This window comes from Canis lupus, chromosome 26 (assembly GCF_048164855.1).
Source record: "Canis lupus baileyi chromosome 26, mCanLup2.hap1, whole genome shotgun sequence".
Taxonomy (NCBI): Eukaryota; Metazoa; Chordata; class Mammalia; order Carnivora; family Canidae; genus Canis; species Canis lupus.
The window spans coordinates 36,855,347-36,868,763 of NC_132863.1; the positions used below are offsets into that span (position 1 = coordinate 36,855,347).

The 13,417-nt window shown below is 50.2% G+C and overlaps 1 protein-coding gene across 9 annotated transcripts in view; it reads right to left on the reverse strand.

Annotated features, from left to right (window-relative positions):
- Positions 1 to 13,417, reverse strand: part of SULF2 (sulfatase 2) — a 118,840-nt gene that overhangs the window by 75,282 nt on the left and 30,141 nt on the right. The window lies entirely within an intron of this gene.

Genomic DNA, 13,417 nt, shown 5'->3' on the forward strand with positions numbered 1-13,417 from the left:
ATATTTTCAATGACGCCAGGCCAGCCAACCAATACTTGCTTTGTCCGACATAAACTTGGGGACATTGCAGACCCAAACGGGCCCGGTTTCCTTCCGTGATCGAACCTTCCGACCTTGCTGGGCCAGGGCTGAGGTCACCTGGACGCTTCCGTCACTGTAACGGTCCCAGCCCCACCGATGATTTGGTGTAACCCCCATGACGCTCACCTGCCCGCCCCCTTCTCATCGCCTTTTGGGGCCTCCTCTGCACACCGCCTGTGCTATCACTGATCATTATCTGATGTCTTTCTTTAAAGAGACCTTTTCAGAAGATAAACTTTAAGTCTTAACCCAAGTAACTACGTGAAATTCCGTGATACGCTCATTATTTTTTGGATGCACATCAAATAAGTCTGTAAGTAGCAAAACCAACGTTCGTTGACCTGTCACGAGAGATACTTGGAGCCTTACCTGAGGTAGAAAGGCATTTTGGGAAAACACTGAATTAACAAGGTGCTCTTCTAAAGGGATAGGTCCGTGCAACTGCTATCTCTAACGAACAAACAGGTGCTGGGGATCTTCAAGATTCAAAACAGGACCCGATTTTTGCCACTCCCAGGGCTTAGGCGGTTCCTGCCCTGTGCCAGCTGGGAGCGATGCACCCCAGGCCCCTCCAAGACAGATTCCCGTGGCCCCCGATGTGCGCTGCCCAGGAAGCGATGCCTTCTAATGTCTGTATTTCTTAAAGTTATAGGTAAATGATTGGAGTCTGTGATGTCATCCATCCTTATGAAAGTCATGGCAGGGAGATAGGATGCAAGGGAAGAAAGAAAGCCCTTCAGTAAACCCAGGTCTTGACTTAAATCAGTATTTTCTACCTCTCACCTGGACTACTGAGGTGGACTCAACAACCTGGCTTCACCCCCTTGTCCCCTGCACTATGCTCTCCACTCGGTGGCCAGAGGGTTCCTTGTAAAATGTGAAGCCACAGCATGATTTCCTCTGCACAAGCTCTTCCACCATTGGTCCATCTTGCTCCAAATAAAAGCCAAAGTCCCCCCCTTTGGCCCAGGAGACCCTACATGATCTGAACGCTGATTCTCCCCAGCTACAACTTGTACCTGTCCCCAGCTCTCCCTCTGCTCCAGTCATGCTGACTTCCTCACTGCTCCTGGAATGTACCATGCTCCTGCCTCAGGGCCTTTGCACTTCCTGCTCCTAAAGCCTAGACATGCTCCCCACCCCCCTTATCATCCAGGTCTTTGCCAATTCTGCCTCCCCAGGGAGGCTTTCCCTGGGTTGTGTTGACCAAGCTCTCTCCATCCTCCCCTTCTTGCTCCTTGAGAAACTATTCTTAGCCGATATATGAACAGTAGACGATGGCTGCCTCTGAGATGAGCACTGTGAATGGTGGATGGGGAAGGCCACCTTTGCTTTGAACTATTTGAGTATTTTACAATAAGACTATGTCGCTCATGTAATTTGAAATACTTTGAAGGTGGGGAAGGGAGAAGAGAACTGACTGGAAATAAGCTGACCTATGAAGAGCCTGTGATACGTGTTAACCTTCCCACGTACTCCTGTCATTTGGGGAGAAGTTAATCTAGCCTAGAATGTTCAAGCAGAAGCCTTCTGGCAAGGACCCCTCATATCTGTAGAGACCACAGGTAACTCAGAATACTAAACAAGAGGCTGCCGTTGGAAGGCCACAGGCAGGACTTGCCCACAGAAACATGCTTTTTTGAGGGTATTGAGAATGCTGTAGATTTTTTAATGAGCTTTGTGGGCTCTTGGCCACAGGTGGCCCCTTTCTAGGTGAAAAATATTAAAATTTCTGCTCATACCAACTCTTTTCAGGTTCACACACCTGACTCCAATGTGGGGTGTTGCTCCCCTACCCCCACCACGCAATCCTGGAACACCAGTAGGGTTGTCCAAGGATTCAATTCATTTTGGACACTGTCTACCTGGCGTGAGCTCGAGTCTGCCCCTGCCCCAGACCCCACCTCAGACGCTAGCTGCAAGTCTAGGCTGTCTCCTGGGCTTCTGACCTACAGGTCACAGAGGAGTGATTCCAATGACCTCCTCCCTGGGTTCTTTAATTTGCTAGAGTGGCTCACAGAACTCAGGGAAACACTTCTCTACATTTACCAGTTTAATAAAGGATAGGATAAAGGACAGGAAGCAACAGCCAGATGCACGGGGCAAGGTCTGGGGAAAGGTGCAGACCTTCAGCACCCTCTCTGGGCAGGCCATGTGCCCTGCATCTCCAAAGAGTTCCCAGCTGAGAGCTCTCAAGACCTGGTCCTCCTGGAAGCTTCGCCACACAGCCATGATTGGCCAAGTCCTTGGCTCTTGGCTGATTCAACCTCTGTCCCGCTCTGCTCCCCAGGAGGTCAGAGGGTGGTCCCGGGGGGTCCCAGGCTGTGTTATCTCCTCTCCCACAGGTTGAAAAGCAGGAGCTGAAGGGCCACCTGACCTGGAGACCGGCTGCGGGTGAAGGGGACATGACCCATGTCCTCTCTGGGTGTCATCCTTCTCTGAGTGATTCTTTTGTCACCTGTGTAGTTCTGTATGTTGAACTTAGCAGTTTCCACTGCTAAATATGTTTGTGGGTGTAATGCACAGATGCACACTCCTGTTGTGGACCGAACACAGGGCCCTCCCTCATCTGTGGACTCTGGGTATCACAGAGCCCAAAGAATGAATCATGAGCCATTTTATTAAAACACTGACTTTCTTTGGGCCTTCATTTCCGTTCTGCAAAAATATGGCACACGAATGAATAGCTGTAGGTAGGTTTATTTTGACCCTGAAATGCAAGGACCAATCCTAGAATACTCTCACGTTATTCAATACCCTGGGAAGGGCTCCAGAGGCATGTGGCCTGAGTTCAAATCTTGATTTTGCCACTTCCTACTAACCAGGTACCTTGTGCAAATGATTTAACTCCCCCACGTACCTCAGTGTCCTGGTCCGCCCTTCTCCCACAGGATGTTTCAAAATCTAACTGAGGAGAATATGTGCAAAGCTTTTAGTGCAGAACACAGCATATCGAAAGCACTTAATACATGTTAGCTGTTACAAATTTTAGTTATCGTAGCTCCTACGTACTGTGTAACACAGAGTTCAGAGTGCCTGTGGACAGAATCTGGTCTGTGTGTTTAATTGAGTTGTGCTGGAAAGGTGTTTAAAAAATTGACTTAATTGCTAACTTTAAAAAAAAAAATTAAAAAAATTTTTTTTAAATGGGAGATTTCACATCAATTCAGCTTTTGGGCTTTGCTTGAAAAATAGAGATCTGACCTTGATGGGTCCCAGAAGTGAGTGGACCTGAGCAGCAAGGGCCCGGTTCAGAAGGTCTACTCTGGTTCTTCACGCTTCCTGCTTTCCACATTTACAGGACCTGCCAGGCACTGGAGGGACTAAGTTTACAACCCATAGCTCTTTCTGTTCCAGCTGAAGGGACCAGCTAAACAAACCTTCCAAGCAACACTTGCTATGACCCAGAGCCCAACAGAGAGGCAGCTTTAAAGAGGGGGAGCAGAGCGGTGGGTCCAGGTATAGGCTAGAGCAGAACCTTGACCTGGATGGGCAGATGTGGGGCAGGGGGAGATGGGGAAGGGCCATCAGCTTAGGCCACAGGTGGCAAAGAACCTGTGTCCTGCGCTGTCCTCAAGCCACTGGTGACTCCCTGTGGCAGCCCTCATCTGGTTCTCATGTGTCCCTGGTATGCCCACAATGTCACCAGATCAGATTGTGAGCCACCTGCCCAAGCAGACTGTCTAACAACCACGGGAGGCTGGGCCCCATCAATCCGACTGCCTGGAATAGCTCTGTCCTCAGCCGTGTGTGTGTGTGTGTGTGTGTGTAAGGCTTGGGGACAAGCAGCAGAAATGGAGACCACATCTGGGCAGAAGAACTCCATTGTGTCCCGAACAATGACATTTGATTCCCATTCTCGTGCCAGAAAGTTCTCACTGCAGTTGGCTAGCAACGACTGCTGTGCCTCCAACTCAAGCCAGAATACTCACTCTGGGTGCCCGGGACCTGCTGCTCAGACCACTTTTCCTCACGATGGGGCAGAGGAGGAGCCGCTCTTGACTCTGGGGTATTACAATATAAAGTCAAAAGCTGTTGCTGGTTTTAGCTACAAGAAGCCAAGGCTTGAAATTGGTTCTTAAACCTGGTATCAATTAAGCAGATGTCAAAGAGGCAGTGTTGGGGTTCTATTAATGAACACTGGACTGTCAGAGAGATCATGAAGTTAATTTTTCCTCCTCCGCCTTCTGCTAGCTCTGGCTGTGAAGTTTCTGGGAGAAAATGGTGATACAGCCCTTCTCAATGGAAGCGAGGTGGCCCAGAGGCCCTGGGAAAGGGCAGGTCACCCGAACAGTCAATGGCACTTAGCAATCACTGGTCACTGCCTCCCTGAGGAGCTCCACCCAGATACTGTTCCTTGCCAGAGGCTATTTATTCACCGAGGCAGGGCCTCCAGGGTGTTTTGGCAACTTGTCCACATGGGCTACACAGAACCAGTCACCTAGCCACTGGCCTGGTGATGTGTGCAAAGCGGCTGGATGTCTGTCCAGAGCCTGAAAACCTGTTCCTCCTCGCCCAGCGTCCCCATCTCTGTCAACAGCACCACCATCTGCCCATCCGCTCAGCCAAAAGCTCAGAGTGATTCTGGATTCTCCTTCCCTCCCCCTTGCAATCCATGCACAAGGCCTGCCTGCTGACCCTCCAGAGAGAACCTGCTCCATCTCCTCGCTCCCCCTGCAGAGCATCCATGGGCTCCTGCCTGGACGACGGGTCTCCCTGGTTCTGATCTGGTCCCCAGGCCACTGCCCTTCTACCTGCAGCCAGGCTGAGCCATTGAAAAGCACGAATCATGCATACTTGATCTGCTCAGAACAGCTCAGTGACTTTCTATTGGGTTTGGAATAAGATCCAGACCTTCCTCCATCATTCTCCCCCTCACTCCCCAGGTCCTGCTGTCCTCCTCAAAGTGTCTGGCAAGCCCATTCATGCCACATGGCTCTTGTATTTATCCTGCTGCCTGGAATGATCCTCCCCCAAATTCCCGTGACTGTGTCCTTCTCACGTGCAGGTGTCACCAGTGCCCTTCATACAACTCCCCTCTCCCACCCATCTAGAGGTGCTGCCCCTCCCAGGGACCTTCGCTCCTGATCTCTGGTGTGGGAGAGGCCCCACATGGGGATATGCCTCCCCTTCCTAACAGGCCCTATTTAATCTTCAATGCACCTAGCTAGGAAATAATGTTTCCCAGATGTCTTGTAGCTACCTGTGTAAGCGGTCCTCCTTTTGGCCTTCTAGATCAGTTCTCTGGCCAAAGATTCAGAGCAGTGAGCTGACCTAGATGGGCTGCATCCACCACTGTCTTTACTCTCTGGATTTGGCCAAGCAGGGGGCCCAGTCGGAGATCAGCTGAAGAAGAAAGGGATGTTGGGGTATGCATTCCTCCATTTCTCTCCCTGTGGTATTAACAGAGGGCGGTAGCTGCTGTTGGGTGGCCCTCTGTGTTCCAGTAATCATTTACTCTGCTCATCCCCTAGGTCTTCGGTTGGGAATGGCTCCAAGGTTATTAAATAGATTTCCCTACACTTTTCACACTTCAGCAAAATATAGTTAAACCCTCCTTGAAGAATCCAAATTTGAGTGTGCCCCACATTCCTTGCTGAGATCGCTGGCTACTTAAGTTAGTTCTGTCTGTGTTGTACGTGATGTCTGGAATGAGGTCTTTACAGGGAACTGATTTAACTTGAAGTCCATTCTTTTTACCCTTTTGCTTCCTTCCTTCCTCCCATGCCTGGGATGTGGCTCTGATAGCAGGAGCTCCAGCAGCCATTCTGAACCACGAGGTGACCTTAAGGATAGAGGCCACACAACAATCATGGAAGAACAGAAAGGCACAGGAGCTTGGGTGTTCGATAACCTTAAAGCCACCATTCCAGTCCTGGAATGCCAATTTCCAGATATTTTTATGTGAGCGAGAAGCAAAATTCTATCTTGTTTAAGCCACTGTTACATTTTCTTTTAAATGCAGCCAAACCTAATCCCAATATATTTAGCTTCCAGAATTTAAGTGATCTCCCAAGTGTTGCTGAATTGGGAAAAAAAAAAAAAAAAAAAAAAAGTCTTGCAGGAATGTGCTTGGCAAGTTGAACACCAGGGTGGGTCTAGATGAGCCTTTCTCCTTCCTGAGATAACCTGCAGCCACATGTTTGTGTAACTCTAGTGAGAAATAGCAGGAATGTCAGGAGTTGGTATCTCAGAGAGGCAGAGTTTGGAAGCTACACTGATCTGGTGTCCGGAATCTGGGCACGCTGTCCTGGGCTTCCAGCCACTTGGCCCCTACGGAGCACGCAAACCTGAAATTTAAAATTGATTTCTGGAGATCGGTCTGCAGTACAGGGTGTGGCTTCTGGGTGTTCACACATGGGAGGTGGAAAACAAGCGCCTGGCCAGAAACCCTCCTGAGCCTTGTACCGAAAGCCTGCCTCTCCTACCAAGCAGTCCTCTGGGCTGGGGACCTGCGACTTTTAAGATCACAGAGCCCTCTGGGAAGGTGGTGAGGGTCTCAGGCTCAGCAAAGGACAAAAGGGCACACAATCTACATACAGTTTTTTGCCCCCTCCCTGGCCTTCCTTCCTCACCCCCAGGTCACCCAGGCCTGGGCCCCTTCCCTGAACCTGTGACTCTCAGAGCTGACTGCCATGGACAGCTCCTCCTGACTCTTCAGCTTCTGCAACTTACCAGGTCCAGTAACTGAACTGAGCTCCTGACCAGAGCTCTCCCCATCTCTGCAAACAGAGGATCCCTCCTTGCACTCATTCAGGCCCAGTCCTGGAGTTACTCAGGACTCCTCTCGCCCGCTCCACATCAGGTCCATCAACACATCCTATCAGCTCTACCTAATAACTAGGGGCAGCATCTGCTTTCTCCATCTCTCTCGCGCTTGGACTGCTGTGGTAGACCCCTTTCTGGGCTCCCTGCTCTTATTATATCCCTTCAGTTTATTCTCCAGATCATAGACAGAGGGGTCGTATTAATGCAGAAGTCAAATAATGTCCCTCCTCTGCTCAGTGTCCTCCACTGGTGTCTGTATCACCTGGAAAGCCAAAATCCTCCCTCTTGTTCAAGGACCCTGCATGATCTATCCTTCCACCAATGCCTCATTATCCCTCAGACCTCACACCTGTTCACACTGCCCTGCCATCCTGGTTTCTCTGCTTCTCTGTGAGCCTGGTGGGACCATTTCTTGCTGCAGGGTCTTTGCACTCACTCTTCCCTCTGCCTGGAATGCTCTTCTTGGGGGAACTCCTTTGAATGGCTCCCTCACCTTCTTTGCTCATGTCCCCATAAATTCATTGCTCTCCCTCCCTTTCCCTATCCCTCTCCTTGCTGACCTCCCTTCCTTGCTATATCCCCCTCTCCACTTTTCACTATCATATGCACTATATAAATCTTTTTAATTAACTCTTGCATGAGTATGTGAGCTCCAAGGAATAGAGGTTTTGCCTTTTTTTTTTTTTTAAGATTTTATTTATTTATTCATGAGAGACAGAAGCAGAGACACAGGCAGAGGGAGAAGCAGGCTCCATGCAGGGAGCCTGAAGTGGGACTCAATCCGGGGTCTCCAGGATCAGGCCCTGGGCTGAAGGTGGCACTAAACCACTGAGCCACCTGGGCTGCCCGGTTTTGCCTATTTCGTTTGTTGTTGGATCCCCTCTGGCTCATGATAGGTGCTCACTAAATAGCTATTGAGGGGTGCCTGGGTTGCTCAGTCAGTTAAACATCTGCCTTTGGTGCAGGTCATGATCCTGGGGTCCTGAGATTAAGCCCTGTATCAGGCTCCCTGCTCCACAGGGAGCCTGCTTCTCCCTCTCCCTCTGCCTGCTGCCTGCTGCTCCCCCTGCTTGTGCTCTCTTGTTCTGTCGAATGGGTAAATGAAATCTTAAAAAAAAAAAAAAAAAAAAAAAAAAGCTGTTGAATGAATGAGTCTGGTCTGCCCTGTGAACAACCTTTGGGGAGAGCCCTGTGAGTGTGCCCTGGGCATCTCCTGGACTCAACTGCACAGCCGGCACCTGCCTTCTGGGACCAGCTCTTGAATTGTCCTTTAGGGAACACACCCACTCCCTGAATCCTCATAGCTCAACTTTGGTCAGCCCCATTCCTGGCTCCAGGGATGTGCACACAACTGCAGCCAGCCAATCCTTGTATTCTATCCCCCTGAACAGTTCATGGTTGACCAGCTGTCCCAGAGAGGACCAGCCCCAAAATACTTCATTTGGGGACATTTGTTGGTACACACGGGAGAGAGACACTCCCTTTCTCCAAGGATGGCTTGCTGTCCCATTAACACAGCTTTAGTGATGCCAGATGGAAACCTGGGTTGAGGGTGAAGCCACTTTGGAGAGGAGGGAGATGGAGAGACAGGTGAGAGCCAGACAGAGCTCCTGGATCCAACCACACCTGAAGTTCAAAATGCACTTGGACTTTTTACTTCCCTGAGTCCAATAGAGTCCTTTGGTTGCGTATGGTCCATCTGGTTTGAATCAGGTTTCTGGCACTCATCATTGAAAGAATCCAGACCAGCAGAAAGGTTGTGAAACACGTGTTTTTCCATCCAGTGGAAAACTTGTTCCCGTGGCATTTTTTGCGGCCTCTCCAACACTGCTGCGTGGTGGCCTTTGGTCAGCCGCAACGGTGAGACTCCGTTCCTGCAGTCTTGGGGGGCACACCTGAGATCGGCCATCTGAGGGAGCCTCTGAAAGGCACCTTGCTTCTACCCTGGGTGGCTCCTCGGGAGAACAGTGGAGAATCTGGGGTTTGGGGTCTGGCTCCTTACCCCTCAGTCACAGGGGCCCCTGTATTGGTGGGGCTCCGATACGAAAAGCCCATGGCTCACGCTTAAGAAAGTCCTTCTCTTTCCCAGCTTCCATACTGCCGGCTGGGTTAGGGAGAAAGTCTTGGGGAGGTGCCACCGTCCTCACCCTTTATAACAAAGACACGCCAGCCTTGTGGGAGGCCGCATCTTGCCGAAATGTAAAAACACTGCTGTTCTCATTGTACTCGGTTTTGCAGTGACCTTTTACAAAAGGCAGTGACGGCTGGCTTGTCATTTACAGTCATCATTTAAGACTTCCTTTTCAAACAATACTTAAGCTTCAAAAAGTAAGTCCAGTTCAATAAAATCTCAAACAATAGAACAGACGGCACTGGGAGGCTGCAAACAATCTTCTGCTCCGCAAGGGCTATGTCTAACTCACCCTGGTGTCTCAGAGCCTGTCTGAGCCACTGAGGCTCACCGAAGTCTTGGCCGGATCGGGTTCAACTGGAAACCCTGGCAGATGCCACAGCCCATCTGACCCAAGGACACAAGACGCAAACAGGACTCTGGCTTCTGTGCGCGTCTCCTTCTCTTATCCTCTGGCAAAGAAGGCCAGCCAAGCTCCTGCTAGTTTCCAAGGATCCCCCAAACACGGGGATTTTCCCAATCGCCTCAACGATGTATTGATCATGGAGGCTACTTACTGACCACTGTGCCCTGGAACCAGTTCCCCTGGGCATCTGACACTTCCAAGTGACACTCAGGGAAGGGTGTCAGATGCACGTGAGGATACAGAAAACGAATCTACAGCCCCCCTCCCTGCCACCGCTATCTCGCAATCAGGACTCATGACGAGCCCCTCTGTCTGTGTCCTATCACAGTTCTCTCAACCAGACCCTAATTAGGATGGACGGCTGTTCTCCACCCGGGACTGGAAGGAAGCCTGGAATTAGCTCAGTCGAGAAGCCTTCAGCCCCAAGAACCATCAGAACTGCCACACGAATGAGCAGAAAATAGCAGATGATAAATTTTTTAGGACCACCCTCTGTGTGCCAGTTGTAGCAGACTGTGAGATAATGTGCTGGCCTTTTTTGGAACATGCATTATTGATCTGGGTCTGTCTAGTGGTTTATAAAAAGCCCACCATCCTCCCCCACCCCCACTACCACCTTCCCATCCCTCACCTCCAGAAAGCTGCACCGCCTCCTTTCAAAAGCCGGTTCTGCTGCGGGAGGGGTCGGCTGGAGCGCGGAAGGCAAGGTTTGCAGGCACTGATCTATGCAAGGTGGTGCCGCGGTGTGGGTGCGGACAGACGCCCCAGAACTCGAAGGTTCCAAATGCACCGAATCCACTTCCTGGAATTTCTCAGCAGCACTTGCTCACGTATGCTAGGATGCACGTACAAAGACGTCCCCGGCCATGGTATTTGTGGCGATAAAAGCCAACTAACAAACACGCTAACGATCTAGAAACAACTGCCATTCCACGAGACTGGTTAAGACCACAAACCCTGGGTTTTAGTCTTGCTTGGCCATGTTCTAGCCTGGTAGGTGTGACCTTGGACAAGAAACTTAATTTTCCTGTGTCTTACTCTTTCCCTCTCTAACGAGGGAACGTATGCATTTTAAGTTAACCGGGGTTCTCCTTGCTCTCCTCCCTCTTGTGTCTTTATCATGTCCATAGATCCTTTTTCCGTATTTGCATATTCTCTGGGTTTTATTTGAGGGTCACAGATGTAAACTTATGATCACATTCTAACACAAGGCTTGGCTGGATCATGCTGCTGCAGCAAAAATGTGTTCCCAAGAGTGGTCGTTCAATCATTCACCTTGGTTCAGGCCAAAACCCTAGGAGTTGCCCTTCGTCTTCCTCTTTTCCTTAACTCCCACATCCAACCATCCCTCGAGGGCTCACCTGTGACTGCTTCTGCCCCGGGGCCAAGATTCCATCACTGGCCGAATTCCCGCAGGCCTCCCAATGGGGCTCCCTGCCTCTGCTAAAGGCCCCCTAACCCAGGTCCATTTCACCAAGAATAAAACTCAAACTCCTCGTGGCCCCAAGGCCCCTCATGACCTGGCCCCAGTCCACTCCTGGCCTTCTCTCTCCCCACTTCTAGCCCAGCGCTTCTCCAGCCCACAGCCTTCCTTCTGTCCTAACCCACCAAGTTCATTGCTAACTAACACAGTCTTTGCCTTTCCCCTTCTCTGGATCTGGAACACTCCTCCGCCATCCTCTAGCTCCCAGGACAGTGTGCTGTACAGAGAGGATGCTTAACATACATCTGCTGAGTGCACGAGTGCACGTCCAGGCAGTCTTGAACTCCCAGGCATGACTACAATTGAGGGGCCCCGTGAAGCAAGACCCTTGTGCTCTGAGATCCAGGTGCCACATGCAAGCGCTCGCTGCAAAATTCTATCAAAAACAAAACTTGGGTCCCTATGACCGTGATCTGTAGGCTCCCCGTGGTCATCAAACATGGTGCAAGATAAATGTTGCCGGAGAGATAGGTATTCTATGTGCCCAATTTTCAATAAAAGTTCTGGGCTTCGATTGCTTCCTGGCTATAAAGTCTTCTTGCACTTGATAAGCTCTCTGAGAAAAATCTATACTGGTGATTATTAATATAAATCATTATAAGGACCAACTGGGATGTATGTAAGTTACCTTTTCTTAGCAGTTAAAAAGACTGATGTATGCTTTTAATGATGGATCCAAAAAGAGTGTAGATTTGCAGGTGGATTTTCACTGCAATCTCAGGTTTGGTTGCAAAGGCTTATCTAGTCAACTTTTAAATTTGTTGCCACCAATGATACTCAATTGCCCTTTGACAGTGCATACGGCCTCACCTGGTCAACCACAGGTGCTTCTTACCACAACCTGTAAGAGCCTCCAAGATATGGCTCCATCTTCTCTCTCAGTCTCCCTCCCTCAGGCTCCAGCCCCATCTGTCTCCTTGCTCCTGTCTCAGGGCCTTCGCACATGCTGTTTCCCTTGCTTAAAAGGCTTTTCTCGGATCTTCACAGTACATAGTAGCGCTGATGACTGGAAGGGAAAGCTATAGGGGGAAAGTGCACAAGGCTGTGTGCTGTCCAACATGGTAGCCACAAGCACTACCAAGCACCTGAAAGGTGGTGAGTCCTAAATGAGATGTGCTGTAAGTGTAAAGTACAGGCCAGATTTCAAAAACAATATAAAAAATGTAAACTGTCGGGATCCGTGGGTGGCGCAGCGGTTTGGCGCCTGCCTTTGGCCCAGGGCGCGATCTGGAGACCTGGGATCGAATCCCACGTCGGGCTCCCTGCATGGAGCCTGCTTCTCCCTCTGCCTGTGTCTCTGCCTCTCTGTCTCTCTCTGTGTGATTACCATGAATAAATAAATAAAATCTTTAAAAAAAAATGTAAACTGTCTCATTATTGATTACATGTTGAGATGATAAGCATTTGGACCTACTGGGTTAAACAAAATACATGATTAATTTCACATTTTTTTAGCATTAAATAATGTAGTTGTTAGAAAATCTATGTCATTTGCATTTGTACTCTTGTAGAGTAGGGCAGTTCTGTGTATGGTTTGCTTGTTGGAGAAATAGAACCTGTAAAATCAGTGAATTCATGGTGGTGGGGAGGAGAAGAAGCTAGGGAGAAAGAAGGCTTACCCTGAGGGAGAGCCCCAACGGTGAGCTGCTAATATCAGTGGAGCTCGGCCCTGGGGAGCAGAAGGTCCAGCTGAGACGGGCTCGCTCTTGGCGGCCTCATGTGTGGAGGTTTGTCCTCATGCAGAGGGACACGTGGTGAGAAAAGCCTATGCAGATGTTGCACTCACAGCTCAGGTGGAGGAGCCTGTGGTCTAGTGTGAGCACAGAGGCGGAGCCAGGGAGGCTTCTACGCTGAGCCAAGGAGGCAGTGTGATTGGGGGGAGGGGGCTTGCGTGGGGAATAAAGGTGCTGAGATTGGGAGCTGGAGAAGCCCCTGACACGCCTGTCATTGCGAGTGAGCTAAACCCTGACAAGGGTCCTGTCCTCACCTCTAGAGCCAGAGCACTGTGAAGGGAGGAAGCTCCGGGCAGGAGGCAGCCAAGCTCGTCCTCCTGAGGCACCATTTTGGTGAACAGGGTCAGGACACTACTACTAGCAGTAGTGTCCGTCCTCCCTGTCCCCAGATGCCACCGAGGAAGGCTGAGCCCACCTGAAGCGGTTAGATCGGAAGATCAGGGCCCATATAGGTGTGTGTGTGTACACACACACGTACCCACACATAAGCACACACATATGCACACTCTGGCTGGCTGCTTCTTAGCTTCAGTGTCAGCTCAAACATCACGCCCTCTGAGAAGCCCTCTCTGATTACCAATCCAAAGTAGCTCCCACTCCCCCAACCAGCACAGCATCCTCTTTAGTATCACCAGCCCATTTCTCCCTTCCTGCAATGATCTTCCCTGCAGCCTAGCTGATTATCTGTGGCCCTCACTCCACGACAGTAGGGATCGTGCCTATCTCACTCATTACTCAAGTTCCAGGCCCTACAATATCGCCTGGCACACAGCAGGTACCTGAGAGGGTGAAGCTAACGAATTGGTCTAAATATC